The sequence below is a fragment of the Echiichthys vipera genome (genome assembly GCF_963691815.1).
Source record: "Echiichthys vipera genome assembly, chromosome: 11".
NCBI classification, from domain to species: Eukaryota; Metazoa; Chordata; class Actinopteri; order Perciformes; family Trachinidae; genus Echiichthys; species Echiichthys vipera.
Window position 1 is genome coordinate 26,313,459 of NC_139836.1, and position 17,411 is coordinate 26,330,869.

At 44.4% G+C, this 17,411-nt stretch overlaps 1 protein-coding gene across 1 annotated transcript in view; it reads right to left on the minus strand.

The window, feature by feature from the left end:
* Nucleotides 1-17,411, minus strand: part of b3gnt2b (UDP-GlcNAc:betaGal beta-1,3-N-acetylglucosaminyltransferase 2b) — a 29,900-nt gene that overhangs the window by 5,618 nt on the left and 6,871 nt on the right. Inside the window, exon 2 of the mRNA XM_083923136.1 lies at nucleotides 5,937-6,093. The gene's annotated coding sequence lies outside the window, so the exon portion shown is untranslated. The remainder of the gene's footprint in view (nucleotides 1-5,936; nucleotides 6,094-17,411) is intronic.

The following is a 17,411-nucleotide window of genomic DNA, read 5'->3' on the forward strand; positions in this document are numbered from 1 at the left end:
GATATTTTCAACCACAAGACCTCTGGGACACGAAGTCACATGAAGACGCACAAAACATTTCCATGAAACTTTGAAGAAATACAATGTCTGGAAATCTAAATCACATCCCCACGCTTCTAAACAGTGTCCCAGTGTCCCTCTCAAACACACTTCACGACCTTTAACCACAGGAAAAATCACAAATCCTTCTGTTAGCCATTTCTACAGCCCCACTAAATCACCTGTTACTGTTTTAACCCACTGTGTAACATTAGGTCAGAAAATCATTCTGCAAACTCTGCAAATCAACAACCAACGGATGTCATTCAGGCTCCAGAGCTGTGTGTGCGTGTGTGCGTGTGTGCGTGTGTGTGTGTGTGTGTGCGCGCACTGAAGAGAGAGATATTTATCACAAGCTCCTTTGCGTTGAAAGGAGCCAGTTGAGGTGGTTCGGGCATCTAGTAAGGATGAACCCTGGGCGCCTCCCTAGGGAGGTGTTCCAGGCACGTCCAGCTGGGAGGAGGCCTCGGGGAAGACCCAGGACCAGGTGGAGAGATTAGATCTCCACACTGGCCTGGGAACGCCTCAGGATCCCCCCCTCTAGATCAGGACATTTCTTTTTTAATGAGGTGGGCCTTAGGATTTATGATCACCTCATTTAAGAATGTTTGTTTTCCACTAACAAAGATGTAGGTCCTTTTTTTCCCTAACTGAATATAAGGTTTAGTGATTCTAGTGTCTTTATGTGCCATTTTAAGTGTTAAGTATTAGCGTGATTATCTCTATAAAATCACAAATCGCCGCTATTCTGACGTATCGTTCCACTTCTAGTTGTTCTTCTTCACTGAAGCAATGTGACGGCAGGAGACAGAGTCATCGCAGCCATATATTTTAGGATGCATTTGTCACCTCGGGTTTCCCCCTTTTTGGCCAGCTTCAAAACCAGAAAGGAAGGAACGGAAATGAGAACAACGTGCGAGTAGAGCAGCAGACCGAGTCTTTCAGGAGGTTTGAGTGTGCCTCGGGTTTCTGCTCTGGCAGGCTCACGCACCCTCGCTGATAACGTCTTCTTTGTGCTCTCTCGTTTTCTTCTCTCTTTTTACTGGAAACGTCGGTATTCTGTCGTCTCCCTTTCTTTTTGTGACTGTCCATCTGCTCAGTTCAGTTTTATTTATAGTGCCAAATCATAACAAAGGTTATCTCAGGACACTTTACAGAGTAGGTAAAGACCACACTCTATGACCCCTGCAAGGTTTTTATTGAGGTATTGACTATTGCGCCTTTGAAATTCTTGTGGTATTAACTTTTCTACGCTAGAGGATCAGGAAACGCTGCATGTCCAAAAATGATTATATGCTTTTCTTTTGCTTTTATCGTAGCTGGCAGTGGAACAGCAACAGGTAACGAGGGGAGTGTGGAGCTATGACGGAGATCCCCGGCCGAACTAGCGACCAAAATCTCAATATCTTAAACACTAAGGCTAGCATGACATGTGGTACATTTCAAATTAAACACATCCTCCATTTACAGCACTCTGAAAACACTAAAACCCTGATGCCTCGATGATAAAAACATTAAAGATGGCGGTAAGCGTGCAGCTTTTGCTCCGAAACTGAGCCAACAGGCCAGAGGGTGAGCTCTGAAAGTCTCAGCATCCGGGGGATATTATGGTCATTTAGAGGCAGTGAATATCTTTGTATACTTCTTGACCATTTCACTACAATCCTTGTTGCCCCAAAAATAAAATACAGCCTTGCTAGCAGCTCTGCCCTGTACCGAGGCATGGAGGTACTGTGAGGATACAAAGCTGAGTTTGTTCTGCTGCTATAGGCCGAGTGTGCCGCGGGATAATCCTGTTCGTGATCCTCTGAGCTTCTCTCCTCTCTGTCTGTATCATTCATGTCTCATCGATGCTTGTTACTAATTCAACTTCATCCCCGGAGTTGTTTGTGCTTCGTCGTCACGCAAGTCTCTGCTGCCGTGGTCCTGCATGATGCTTCCTGCTGCTATTATCACTATTACTCATATTAACTATCATTAGTTTATAAATTATTAAATCTGTAGCCATAAACCATCATCAATAATTTATCTCATTGTATCACAGCTGATATTACTCATCATTGATCCTGTTTGGCACCATAATTATTACCATTGTCTTATTCTGTCACCTTAGCTGTGTTTGTTTCTACTATTCTACTGTATTAACTGCCTTAACATATAAGTCATATTACTATAGCTGTTATTATAGTTACTGTTACTTTTGTGGTTGTTTGCATTTCTGGGACTTTCTCTCTGTCTGTCTTTGTCTCTCTCTGTCCATCTGTCTGTCGTTTTCTCTCTTTCTCTCCTTTTCTTCCTCCCCAACCGATGCAGACCCATGTCCGTAGAGCTGGGTCTGCTCCTTCCTGTCTGTTAAAGGGAAGGTTTTCATCGCCACTATGTGCACATGAATGCTGGATTACTACTGTATATAATAACTTTAATAATTATTACTACTTTTATTAAAGATACAGCGACTTGTTGCTGCTCATGGGGGAATTGTTGGGTCTCTGTATATCATGAATAAGTCATAGAGTGTGGTCTTTACCTACTCCTCATGTAAAGTTTTTTTTTAGATAACTTTTGTTATGATTTGACACTATAAATAAAACTGAATAGTGAGCAGCAGCATGTTAAAGCTCACAATGATGAGGCTGACACACTGATGTTCAGCAGGTTTAATGTTTAAAGTGCTCCCTATCTTTATTGAGTGCATTTGCATGCCAACCTTTGCAAGTTAGCACCAAACAGAGTAGAGCTGAGGCTGATGGGAATATCATTAGCTCCGCAGGTGAGGGTGGATGGATTAGGATCAAAATGCAAACAAAGAAATGCAGCATGAAAGAACCACAGTGTCATTCGAGGTTTTGCTCTCTGATCCCCGTCATGACTACAATAATAACTCTAAATCAAACTGTTGTTTGTACAGTGAGCGGACTGTACCTGACAAGTTCAGATGGATAACCGACTCGTGCCTCAGTGGGTTGATCTTCCTCTGCACCACTGCATGTTTGCTTCCTGCCTCTGTATCATGTTGCCCTCTCGGCCTCCTAGCAACAACTCTGCACTGCTGCGCCCCTGTTTGCTCTCTTTCCTACTCCCTATCCCTTGTTTACCCCCTTTTTTCCACCCTCAAATCCTAACCCTGCCTTTTACTGGTCCTCCTCCTTGTTCTCTTTCCTCCTTTCTCTTGAATTTTTGCTCATATTTACATGAAAACAGAGAGAAAGGCCCGACTCATCCCTACACAAGGTGATGATACATTATCCTGAAGGTATATCAGTGTTATATTACCAACAAGGCAAAGGCCAGACGTAGCTTTTTCCTCTTTGGACCCCCCCCTCCTTTCGTTCTCTTTCTGTCATGGATGATTTCCTGTCCTCTGCATCCCCATAAAAACAAAGAGACTTCTGGGAAATGAGTGGGTGGGGGGAAGGCGTTCTAAAGAAGGAACAACATGTTGACAAGACCACAGCTTCCAGATGTCTAATTAACCATCAGTAGCGCAGGGCTAAACATACACCTACCTGCCTGCCTGATGGAACATCTGTGGCTGGTTAGAAGACGTACGCTTCAGCCGTAATGTTGCATCAAGGCCGATTTAGCAAACGCTCCCATCAGTGCGCCGGGTACAGCCATTACCTACTCAATTTACATCAACTGTAATAATGTAAAAACTGTCCATCGGTGAAACTCTTCACATGGAAACTATTCCAATCACATTAAAGTTTGAATGCCCTCGTCACCTTAACTTAAAGCATGTCCCCTCTAATGTTCAAATGCAAACTTGCAGTCGCTTTGTTGCTGCTGTGGTTGACACCCGTTGTGGTCTTGGTGAAACTTCTGCAAAAAAACTTAATGGTGCATTTGGATGTTCTTAATACGAATATGCACAGGAACAAATTCAGATGCAGAGCACGAACACACACACACACACACACGCCCGCACACACGCACGCCCTGATGTCCAAGAAAAGACCTACGAGTCAGAAAAGCACCCTGACGACAGGAAGCGCAGGGTGTTTGTACTGCATCGTGGTACAGAGCGCTCGTAAACGACGCTACAGTGGGAGAGGGAGAGAGTGGTGCGTCCACATCTTTGGATGGATGACTCACTTCTTACTGTATGGAGATGCTAACTGCTGGTTAGTCTCGGGTTAAGTGCACAACCCTTTACGGCATCACCACTGATTTCAGTGAAACTGGATCATATTGAATGTTTTAGGTTTTCCCTCTGATGACGTCCGGCTGCTCTGCCTCGACGCTCTGATTTACGAGTTTCCTAATGGACAGAGTGCTTTACTTGTTGCTAAAATAAGGCTGCCTGCTGACTGCTGCTAACTGAAACTGAAAAATCGAACAATTTATACAATTCATGCACAATGCAGGTTAGATCCCGGCAACGACAGCAGGCCAGATGGACTTTGTTGCCGCTCTCGGTTTCATTGATCCGCACAGAGAGCAGCTCTGTGACACACTGATTACATCTGGCAGTAAATCACCGGACAATGCCAGGCTGTGTTTGACCACTGTGGTTTCCACCTGATAAAAGGTTCAGTGAGGGGAGGCATCTCACCTGTGTGGGGGGAGGGGTGAGTGAGACGACAGGGAACAATGGCCGCTGCGGGTTAAAAAGGGATGTGTGTCTGCAGCTCCTTTCACGCAGAGATTCAGCAATGTCGGCTTTTTGTTCATGCTCAAAAGGGCCAAGCAAGGCGGTGTGGTGCCTCCCCCAGGTGTGATGCCTCCCCCAGGTGTGATTTCCAGCAGCCGTCCTTTCGGAAGCAAATGGGGCTGCGGCGTGTAGAGCGCTTGAGCAGTTCAGCACTGTTGATTACCCACTCGTACACGAACCGATCCACAAACTGACCTTCTCTCTACTGGTAGTTGTGTTTCTACTAGAATGTATAAAGTTGTTTGAGACGAACTGCAGCGCCACGGCATCCGCGCATGTGTGTATGAGAGAGAAGGAGGGGAGGAGACGGTGGACTATTGCACGCAATGTTTATGCAAGTTACTAACAACATTTTGACCTGCCCGTGGGTCAACTACTGTGTCGCTCTGCCCTGGGTTCAGTGGGTTTACATGCAGTTTAAAAACCAGACTATATTCGGGTTAAGGGCGTTCGCCTGTTTCTCAAACACGATTTTACACGGGGTATGTTGTTTACATGGTCGTTCTCATACCCCGGTTAACAGACCTCGAGAACTCCTTCAGTACCCCGATTATTCGTTCCCAGGTTACTGTCGGGTTTCGTGTCTGCGCATGCTCCGTGGGTTATAACGCCCCCTCCCCACTCCACAAAACAGGAAGCAACAGCGCCGAAAATAGTGTGAAATAAACAACAACAAAAGAGCGTTACCTTTAAACCGAGGGAGGACTTCACCATGGCAACTAACATCACTACCAAGAAAAACAGTTTCCGTCATAATTCTGTCCAAAAGTCGGCCGCTTGTGATTTTGACAGAGGTGAACTGGAAACAAAGGCGTATTCAGAGCAGTTGTACAGTCGTTGTTGGTGTTCAACCTTTCCCTTAACCATTGAAAGACCATTTTCCGGTAACTGAGTTTGGAGCTGTTGCGGCTCAGAGGCCCAACAGATCAGCCCACCCCCCACTCTGTCTTCAAACCTTTCCCACAGACACAAAGGCATGTTAAAGACGCAGCAGCCCCATAATAAACAGGAGCTTGTGTGTGTGTATCCCTGAGTTTAAGCAGATCTTAATGAGTTTCTGTTTGGACACAACAACAAAAGAAAAATACCTCTCTATGGCGTTGGTAGGTACAAGATGTGATCATCTTCACACAAACTGAATGTCGAGACTAACTGACAGCTCAAAACACTTTTAAGGACTCACTCTTGGAAATAGTCCCCTAATCTTGTGCTGCATGTGTGAGGGTGTGAGTGCACATGTTACCTTTGCAGGTTAGGGGGCCTCCTCAGCTTCTGTCTTTCTGGTATCTCCTCTTAGCGCTCTTAACCCATATTTAGCTCCACCCTCTGGGGGAACGGCAGCCAATGGGGGGGAATAGGATCAGGAAGGTGAGAGCGAGGGGAGCCTTGGAGGGCCAAACCTGAAAACACATTAAACAACCGTTGTGTCAACACCTGTAAGGAACTTGGCTTGAGGGAAATGACAAGATAAATATCAACAACACGAGGAACTCTGAATACTCGTCTCGGTTATTAGACATGTTGAAAAGCAAATATGTACAGAAGAGAGAGAAAGAAGTGCTGCAGATCAAAGAAGAGGTGCTGTAAACTGATCAAACATGTTCAGGAGCAGGAGCTGGTGTGTGAACAATTTATCTTGTGTTAGATCTGTCATCAGGTTTGTCCAAGCCTCCATACCAATGGGAGAAAACCAGGTTTCTTTTTGTTATTCAGATGCATGAAAATGTCCTGATAGGTGGAATAAAGACCATAGACTGTAGAATTCATTATACAGTCTATGACAAAGACAGAAGAACTCATGGTTTGCAGAAGATTTAAGACACAAAACAAACACCGACCCTCTGTACAGCACACAATGCAGAGCGTTCTCACTGCCGCACTTGTGGAAACACGCAAGGAAATGCTGAATTGACTCGAAGTCCCAGAAAGAGTCAAAAGGTGCGTTTCCATTTGGGTAAAATGTGGCCGCTCGGAGTGTTGCAGGGCACGCCCTCTCCAAAGATCTCTCATCTCCGTGGTTCCATTACAACAAAAAGGCCCCAGAGGGATTTACGAGACGTGACGTATCATGGGTTTCAATCGCCGGGGATCGGCTGATCAGTGATACGGCAGCGCTCCGTTCTTTCTCCAAGAAATACTGAAAAGTTGGAAGTTTGATTTAAGGTGGTCCGTACGATTCACAACGTCAACTTATGTACGAGTAACATGTGAGAAAACACTCCACCTTAAAAACTCCAGGCGCTCTGAAAGTGTGTTTTAGTTGGGGGCGGCTGGTGGCACAGTGATTAGAGCAGTCGCCCCGTGTAAAGAGGCTGAAGGTCCTAGAGGCAGCGGTCGGGGGTTCGACTCCGACCTGCTGCCCGTTACTGCACGTCTCCCCCCTCTCACCCCATTTCTATTCTATCTATTTCATAAAAAGGCTTGAAACTGCCAAAAAGTGTGTCAGTGACAGGCAGGCTTGCAACCTGCTTGCAGTACTGTCTGTGTGTGTGTGTGTGTGTGTGTGTGTGTGTGTGTGTGTGTGTGTGTGTGTGTGTGTGTGTGTGTGTGTGTGAGTGAGTGAGAGAGAGAGAGAAAAAAGGGCCGCAGGTCGGAATCCAACTAGGCCGCTGCAGCACTCATTTTAACAAGCCCGTACAAAGATGCACGTGCACGGGTCATTTTCTGCGCTGAGTTCTTCTTCACCACCGGATAAAAGCGTCTACTCTACTTCGCCGTGTTGTTGCGGTGTCCGTACTACCACACGTCATGTCCCGCTTAGAGCTACATCCAATCAGCAACCGGGCTTCTCTCAGGCAGACAGGGTGAACAAACGGCAGCTCAAACGGCCGCTCGAGCGACTCACGTGCAAACTAGGGGTGTTTCGGCGAGAAAGACCCGCCTCACTCCGAGTATTGGACCCTAATGGAAACGCACCTGAAGATGTTCTTCCCACCGCAGATACCCGAGGCTGCTCTAACAGTTGTTTTCATGGATTTGCAGACATTTGTGCTCACACGTGTAATTTTCCCTCCGGAGGCTTAGGGCTCTTTATGTTCGAGCGTCTCTTACTCATGCAGTCGTGCCGCTGCATGCACGGCTGATGTGATCCACCTCCGTCAGTGCTGTGCTGTTTTCTGTGAAGCGGGTCCAGAACAAAGCCCTTTTCCACTTGGAAGTGTGCGAGTAGCTGATAACTCCCAAGATCCCCGCTGTTCCCATTCCTCTGAAGTCCCTATGATCCTGTCGGACCTTGCATCTGGTGTTCAGATCTGTCTAGATTGCCTCTACGTGCAGGGAAAGAGATGTTTATACGTCCAAAATGTGTCATAATATTTCTCACATTTAAATTTACATGTGGGGAAAACATTTCCACTCACGCTGCTGGACAGAGGCCTTTTGGTACCTCTACTGGAGGTTGGAGTAAAACAACTATTTTTCTAAGCTGCTGCGATCAAATAAAAACAAATGTGTGAACGGGGTCGAAGCCAAACACAGAGGGGAAAAACATTCACAGGGTACACAGCATGCTGGTAAACTCCCACCCAAAGCATGCGTTCCCATTTGAAACCTGACTCAAAACCAAGGCTAAAAATCCCTTTTGTATATTTGGCAAGCTACCGACTGCTGTCCACGGACTGCACCGCATTAATGATTAATGACAACGGAAATAAACACCTGTCAAGCACCAAATAACCGTCGGATAAATCAGTGAGCGATCGAACACCTGCAACACACTAAAACATCATCTAAAATCTTTCGCTTAAAGCCAAAGACACTGTGCAAAGCTCCCTTCATACACAGGACTGGGGTCTGTTAATCATTAAGCCAGTGCTTCTGCTGGTTAGATATGAGAGGTCCACTGAGGACCTTTCACTGTGTGGCGTTAACGTACAAACTGAAATAACCACCCGGAGATTACCCAACGCCCACGAACACGAGCAGGAGAGTTAATCAACAGTGGAATAGTTTCTGTGTGTTACAGACGGACTCTAAAGTTCACGCTGTGCTTCTTTCTTTACAAAACAAAAGCACTGCTCAAACTTAATGGTTTGACTTGTTCAGAGACTTCACACCTTTAAGTCCCTGGTTTCCACTTTTTAATTTTAAATGACGACCAAATGTGACGTGGATCACTGTGGAACAGTTTTTGTACGGATTTCTTTTAACAGCTTTTAAGGTTAGTGTTTGAGGAAACCGAATAATCATGCACAATCAATCTTTTGCATGTTGTGATCTCAACATATCACAACATGCAAACGCACGTCCCTATTCAGGCTAGAGGTAGACTGATTAATCGGGCCCTGCTCCGTACCCACACCCAGCCCCGGTGTGAGGAGAGGAGATAAAACATGAATTTAAATACGACAGCAAAACGCAGTAAAAACTCACTGTGCTGGAACGGAAACACTGAGCTGCAACACGTTTAATTCAATTATTTTTTAAAGGAATCTGTTATTGTACAAAAGCGACATGGTGGGCTGGTGGTTAGCTCCGGTTTCCTCCCACAGTCCAAAGACGTGCAGGTGTTCGGTTCATTGATGACTCTAAATTGCCCGTAGATGTGAATGTTTGTCTGTCTCTGTTTGTCTCTATGTGCCCTGTGATAGACTGGCGTCCTGTCCAGGGTGGACCCCGCCTCACGCCCGATGTCAGCTGGGATCGGCTCCAGCGACCGCGATGGGGACGAGCAGTTGAAGATGGTGGGATGGATGTTATTCTACAGTTTTAAAAATCCAAAAAACAAATATCCGAATCTCAAAATTGAAAAGCAAACCCGTTCCCATCAAACAAATCGTGCCTCACACATCCAGCATTGCTTGGGCTGTACTTCAGACACGCACTAATGAACGCCTAAACGTGCTGCAATCAGTCTCGCTACCTGCCACAAAGAATTAACGCGTGTGACGCTTCTTGACGGATGACTCCCGTGTTGTGTCACAGCCCCAGGGCCATCATCAGCCGAGAACACGACTGATGAAGCTGCACTGATTAACAAAACCGGCCTTTTCTGTTCAAACCTCAACGGCAGGCGTCAGGATACCAGAGGTGTTTGAGTCACGTCCAAACACTGTCTGCAAAAAAGTGGCGGTTACCTCAAGAGCTCAAGCGCTTAAGTACGTAACTAAGCTAAGAAACCAGTCTGAAATGGGTCATCAGGGCAGACGGAGCATGCAAAGCCAAAACACGCTCATATTGCAGAGGGCTGTGAGTGTGTGTGTGTGTGTGTGCGTGATAGCAGATAAGAGGCAGCACAGAAGCCAACTTGCCACCGCGGAGGCCACTGGTCAAGGGGAATCGACCAATCAGAGAAGACCACAGAAAAGGAGGGGCAGATGATAAAGGCGGGACATAAAAGGAGATATCAAGGCTGTGACTTGTAACAGCTTCCAATTTCCAATGTTGCTCCCAGTACACTATAACCTATACTGGGTCTACTTCTCTCATGTTCTACTTCTTAAATCCCACAGTGGAGCACGATGCTAAAAACGCATCAGCTTGAAAATACCGCTGACCTCAAACGTGTCCTGCAAATCAGCCTATGACTATAAACAGAGGAACGTTTGATTACACAGACAAAGACTCATTATTCATATTTTCATATAATCAAATATGTTTTACTGCTACCTGTGGTAAATGGTAAATGGACTTGTACTTATAAAGCCCCTTTCTAGTCTTCTGACTACTCAAGGCGCTTTCTCAGTGTTTGTCACATTCACCCGTTCACACAGACGTTCACACTGATGGCAGTGGACATCTACAGACCATCTAATCCATGGGTGTCAAAGTGATCCAGTAAAGGGCCGTGTGGCTGCAGGTTTTCATTCCAACCAATCAAAAACACACCTGGTCCAACAAATCAACTGTGTGAAGACAGTTCAGGTGAGTGAGTAAGTCGAGTCAGGTGTGTTCTTGATTGGTTGGAATGAAAACCTGCAGCCACACGGCCCTTTACTGGATCAGTTTGACACCCCTGATCTAATCTAACCATTCACACCACATTTACACACCCATGCGCAGCACGGGGAGCAATTCGGGGTGGGACATGTGGACCGGGGGAGGTGGGGATCGAACCACCAATCTCTCGAATGGCACTGAGCCACAGTCACCCCTCTGTTTTCCTTTATTTCAAAAACTACAAATTCCTTCTATTTACGACATCAATATTTCTCAAATATGTGTTTTTATTTATAGGATCCAGTCAAGTGAAGGGAATATTCCTAACATTTCACAAAATTTACACAAGTCACAGGTCCGTTCCCACTCAACTCGTCCATCTTCACATCTTCATCTTTCTAAACGTCTTACTAGTCGAGGTCAATTTTCAATAAGATTCAGGGTTTTACCAAATTATGGGATGGCTTTTCCCGTCCGGCAAAGAACTGTTCCTCCATAACATGCTATAAAAGAACCTTAAAAGATCATTTAATGGTTGCTTTGTAATTCCTTTTTCATGTATTGTTGTTCATTTCTTACACATTTGTCCATTTACATGTTATATACTCACTTTCTTTGCTTTTATATTGTATGTTATTATTTTTTATGATATATAATTTGCTACTATTAACTTATTTAGTTATTTCTGTATGTACTTTTTATTTTTTATTATTTTTTTGTATGTTAATTTTGCGTTTCCTTATAATATTGTGAAATTTTAACCTTATTTGGGTTTCCTGCCTCTTCCTGCACTGTGTGTTATTTCTCTTCTTTGTCAGTATTTGTGTATTTTTTTAAATTGTGCTTAATAAATAAAACCTAAAAACCTTTTGACGAGTGTGTAACAAGTCATTTATCTCCGATTTAACCTTTTAATTGCTGCTCGGTTCGTTTTAAAGCCCTTTAAAAAGCCTTTGCTTACAAGTCGTGCTCTGTAAACAAACACATTGTGGTTTCTTGCACAGGGAGTCGATCCTGCGCTTGTGTAGACACAACTGACAAAGAGGTAGACGGATATTTTGGTGCACTCCTTGACCCAGGTCTGAAGAATATAAAAAAGGTGTCTTACCGCATGAGGGAATGTGGGCCTAATGGCAACACGGTGCGAAAAGAGAGCGCCATAAATAGCCCCGGGGCCTGAAAGTGAGAGAGGTGGCGTCTGAGCTGGAGTCTGCCCACCAAATATCGACTGTCAACAACGGTATTCAGAAAGGGCTAAAGGTCCCACTACTAGTACAGATGGTCACAGACACGAGGGCTTGACCGATGGTCTCTGTAGCTTTAACCTTGTTTTATTCATTTTAGTCAGACGCGCACGACAGTCAGGCCGGGTTTCTAAAAACGCCATTGCATCAGAATGCCTGACGTTCCTGCCTGTTATAGTGAAGGTTTTCAACGCCACCGTACTCTACGGGGGAATTGTTGGGTCTATGTAAATCATAAATAAGTCATAGAGTGTGGTCTTTACCTACTCTGTAAAGTGTCCTGAGTAAACTTTGTTATGATTTGGCACTATAAATAAAATTGAATTGAATAGAATCAGAATCAGAAAACCTTTAATGTCCGGCAGACGGGGAAATTTGTTTGTCACAGCAGCAACAGGATATAACAAAATACTCACTGACTATTGAGTCTGTAGAGTTGCATTTAAACACTTAAAAAGTAAATTGATGCGACGTCTTTTATGATAATTCTGAATAGAAACAGGTTTTTTTTTAGTAATGCACCAGGTTAAAGGGTCACTTGTACAATTAACAGCATTAGTATTACTGAGAATCCCTTTCATAACTAATATATCCCCTAATTTTTAATCGATATGGCGACAAATATTGAATCGAAACCGTGGAATCAGAAAATAATTCCTCAGTGGCGATAACCGATTGTGTCTTGTTCGGTGACACTTCAGCAGCATTGGAAATTAACAATCTTCCAAATAAACGTCAGGTCTTTAAAGCAGAATATGTTTTAGCAAATGGGGATGAAATGAGGGGAAACTTACATCAGCTGACTATAAACCTCACACACACACACACACACACACACACAAACACACACACACACACACACACAAACTGAAAATAGAATGGAATTTCTAATTATCAACAAATACTTGTCAGTCCAACTCTGTACGCTAAAGGTCATCTCTCTCTGTGGCGTGACTCGTTCCCTCACACTCAACGTAATCTAAACTTAAAGATGTGATAGCGTGTGTGTGTGTGTGAGACAAACAGTTGCCGTCTATGTCAATGCTGGGTTCATGCGTGACATAAAACATGCCGCGTTTAATCCGGACACATGACTCGCAGATGAGCAAAGACATTGTGTACATATCTCAGGCTGCAAAACGACTTGTGTACTTATCCTGTCATGATTATACTTTAGAAGATTAATAGCTGTTGAGTAGTGATACACAACAAATAGCCAGGATTACGATTAAATGGCATTATGGAGCAGGGTTACATCCACGAATGCAACGGCATTAGAGTTTAAACCTATAAATATCCACCTTTAACAGTATTATATAACGTGCATCAAAATTCCCATCGGTCTATCGTGCACAGCCAACTTCTATGGTGCATGATATGGAATATGAAATGATATCCCAATGCAGCTGCTTAGAATAATGTACGGCCTTCACCGTCATGTGGCACCAAACTACCGTATTTTCCGCACTATAAGTTGCACCTAAAGACCTTCAAATGTCTCAAAAGCCGACAGTGCGCCTTATAATCCGGTGCTCCTTATATATGGACCAATATTGAGCCACAACAGGTCTCCAACTACGGTGAGCAGCCGATGACTCTATTTTCCCCCGTAGAAGAAGTAACGCGCGGTGCATGTTGAGATGTATGACTGCGTGAAGCATGCCGTTTCATTTCCATGTGTGTGTTTGTGTAAAGAGCCCAAAATGGCTCCTATTAAGAGACACGCTTACCACGCAGAGTTTCAACTCAAGGCCATTAGTCACACAGTAGAACACGGGAATAGAGCAGCAGCCAGAGAGTTTAACATGAACCAATCAATGGTGCCGAAGTGGAGGAAGCACTGAACACTGCCTGAAAACTTTACCTTTACACCGACAAAGAGCCTCTCTGCAGCTGTGGGTGATGTGGTTGTTCAGACTTTCAGTGAAAAAAAACGGCAAATTGCAACTAATGACAGCAGTTATTACAGGAAGGCAGAGAAATCCGCAGAGCCTCGGGGCATTACCGAGTACATCTCTTTTTATGAAAGCGGACCGCAAGACAACATAAATAAGTCGCTCTGACAGATAAGGCGGGGGAGTCAAGGAAGTGTGTGTCAGTGAGAGAAAGAACACAGACAAAGTGGCTTTGTTTACAGCAATAACGCTAATGCAGCGAGGAAGGCGAGTCTCATTAAGAGGTTTAAGTGATGGGGTATTTTGAACTCCCGAGATGAATCACTTTAACAAATCAAGCGCGTGCTACGAGCGAAAAGGAGAGGATGAAAACTCATGATTTTGCCAGTTTTCCAGTCAAAGTGAGGGAACGTGGACCATCTCAAACTTTGTCAGCTATCGTTCAAAATCCACCTTTTCGGTTTTCCTGATAATTATTATTACCATTTTAAGTCGTAACATTGAGAGAGCGCCGACTCTGCCACACCCACCTCACACGGTACACTTCCCTTCATCCTACATGACACAACGAGCCGCGCGCACATGACCACATTACAAAACAGGATACCGAAGTGTCTGAATGGTGTCCCTGACATTGTGTTTGTACAACTGCGCTTCAACGTAATCAAATTCAACGATCAAAATCACATTAAAATAACCAGATTATAATGCTTCATGTGCATTGGGTTTGAGTGTTTGTAACTGAATAAACAGAAAGAGATCATAACTCAAAGATGAAGAGACTGGAACCTCGGATAACCTTGACCTCAAAGAACCGGCAAATAATGTCTTTGGGAACAAGTTAAGGAACTGATTGGTTCCCGTGCAACATCCGAGAACTGGCATATCTGGCATTACATGTGGATTATGAACTATGAACGGCTAAATAAGCATGGTGCACATCCTTGGGGACTGACAGGAAGAGGGTACATGGAAGAGAGAGAGGAAGAGTGTAGACCAGGGGTGTCAAAGTGATCCAGTAAAGGGCCGTGTGGCTGCAGGTTTTTATTCCAACCAAGCAAGAACACACCTGACTCGACTTACTCAACCACCTGAACTGTCTTCACACAGTTGATTTGTTGGACCAGGTGTGTTTTTGATCGGTTGGAATGAAAACCTGCAGCCACACGGCCCTTTACTGGATCAGTATGACACCCATTATCTAGACCAGGGGTGCCCAATCCTGCTCCTGGAGAGCCACTGTCCTGCATGTTCTAGGTTCTTCCCTGCTCTAACACACTTGAGTCTAACGATTTTCAAACCTGTGACGAGCTTCAGCTGCTTGATAACGAGCACATCATTAGATTCAGGTGTGTTGGAGCAGAGAGAAACCTAAAACATGCAGGACAGTGGCTCTCCAGGAGCAGGATTGGGCAGCCCTGGTGTAGACACTAGTGCAAACAAGGGAACAGAGAAGTGAAGTGTCTGCAGTCTAGCATCAGGGCTTGGACGAATATATCGCCTATCAAGGATGCCGAAGAAGAGTCTGACAGCTGCTAATCATACAGCAGGGGGGAACAGCCGGCATATTTTCACATCTTACTGTGAATTAAGTATGTATTTTTCACAAAACCACAGTTGGTGATTGTCAGAACAGTAGAAAGACAAACTAGGACGAGTTTGGTGAGTTTTATCTGAGTGTGTTTTACGACGAGTTAACGAGGTAAGTAAGTTAATGTCTTGAATTCAAGTGTATTGTTGTATTTTTTGGGTATTTAAAAAAAAATAACAGCTTAACCTTGGTTTCAACTAACTTCCTTGTGCGATACAAGTAATCTCACTGTGTTTCAGTAACGTACTGCGCTTGTGCAATTGTCCGGTGTGCAATATTCCTCTGCGACTGCCTTCTGTGTGTCAAGTCAACTGCTCACATGTCGCCAGACTCCAAACAGTCATATCCTGTTGCACAAGGAGGGCTGCCTCGTCAATCCGTTTCAGGAGCATTTTTGGAGAGTCGACAGAAGGGTGGGACAAAATCCTGCCAAACTGGTTTCCACAACAGGAATTTAACAAACCAAAACCTGGCAATAACCTGAACCTGTCCATCACGAACTCCAACAGTCAGGATACACTTGAATGTCTTGTTTTGCGCAACCAACAGTCAAAAACCCCCAAATATTTAGTAATATGTCATAAAACACCGGGGAAACCAGCATATGTTCACATTAGACAACGCAAAAACAGTCAGTCTTTGGCATTTGTGCTTGAAAAAAACAAACAAAATTGTAGATTAAATAATTGAATAGTTTCCGTTCTAGTCCAGTTTCTGTCGGCCCAGCTGGGTGCAGGTAAAGGACCTGGTGGATTTGATAGTAAACTGGATACGTTTTGGTTTTGTGCTTTCGGTCAGACAAACCTAATTTCAGGAACAGAAAAGCAAAAGCAGAAGCGGTGACGAGGGCTCACAAATTACAGGTCGACAAGTTCTCCCAGCGGAAACGGCCTAGTTGTGACTAATTCTGCAAAAATGACGTCTGCAGTAGATGGTGTGTTCATTCAGGGTATTATAAAGGAAAGTATGTTTGAGATTAAATGTCTTTATTATCATCAGACTCGGTCATTATTTCCTTCGAGATTGCTCTGCTGAGTGATTTGTGTCCAGCGCTTCTACGGTTCATTTGTCCTCATCAAATGTTCCTCCTGCCAAAAGCTAATCTACCGCCCAGGTACATTTCCTTTCCAATCATCCTGGTCGTGTAATGGAAAGAGACGGAAACATCACTGAGTCAGACTGAGGAATAAGCACAGGCTTCCTCTGGTTTCAGAGAAAAACACTAACAACAGGGACTTTTCGACCAGTTAGTTTTTTTTTTAATGGCCAAATTGTTGAATGCCCTTCAGTCATTAGATCTCAATCTAACTGAGCATGTTTTCCACTTTTCTAAAATCAGATTATGGGGAAACGGGCCCAGCGAGAAGCAAAGATTGCCGCAGCACAGCTCGGGCAAAGTCTGTGGGCTGAAGACGCCGAGCCATCGATGGTGTCACATCCTCAATTTAAAGCAGAGTCACCTCACAGTGATGTAGTGTGTGTGTCATTGTCCTAAGACTGTCTAACTGCCATTAGCCTGATTGAAATTATTGAAACTTCAATTTGTTCAGTGTGTTGCATACATGCAAGGCACACACACACACACACACACACACACTCACTCTGTTTGCCATTATAGGCAATTCTGGTGTCTGTTTATCTTCCCCTTAATGCCCATAAAGAGTTTAAACCCACTGATGTATTCGCCAGGAGCTCCTGCTGTCGGCAAAATGACTGTAGCAGTATGGATTAGTTGTGTGTCCGCGCAGCAATTTATCCCTGTAAGCTGATTTTAATGGATCTTGGAAAACAGCGGCAGCCGAGCACTTTAATAGCAGCGGCAGCGTCTGACTGGAAAATACACATTTGACTTTAAGCGCCTTATAGGAAGAAGAAGAAGAAGAAACAGAACCTGCCTGTTCGACACCGGCTCTCCTTTGAGGGTGAGCTAAAAATCTGGATGATAAGTCATTAAAGAGCTTCCGTTTGCTTTTGTGTTGCGTGACTTCCACTTTGCTTCGTGGTTAAACTGGTGTCTCATCACAGAACTGATACAAAAGGTCGAGAGAGCCATGTGACCAAAGTAACGTCTCTCAGGGTAGTCATCCCTGACTTCTGTACCCGCCTTCAGA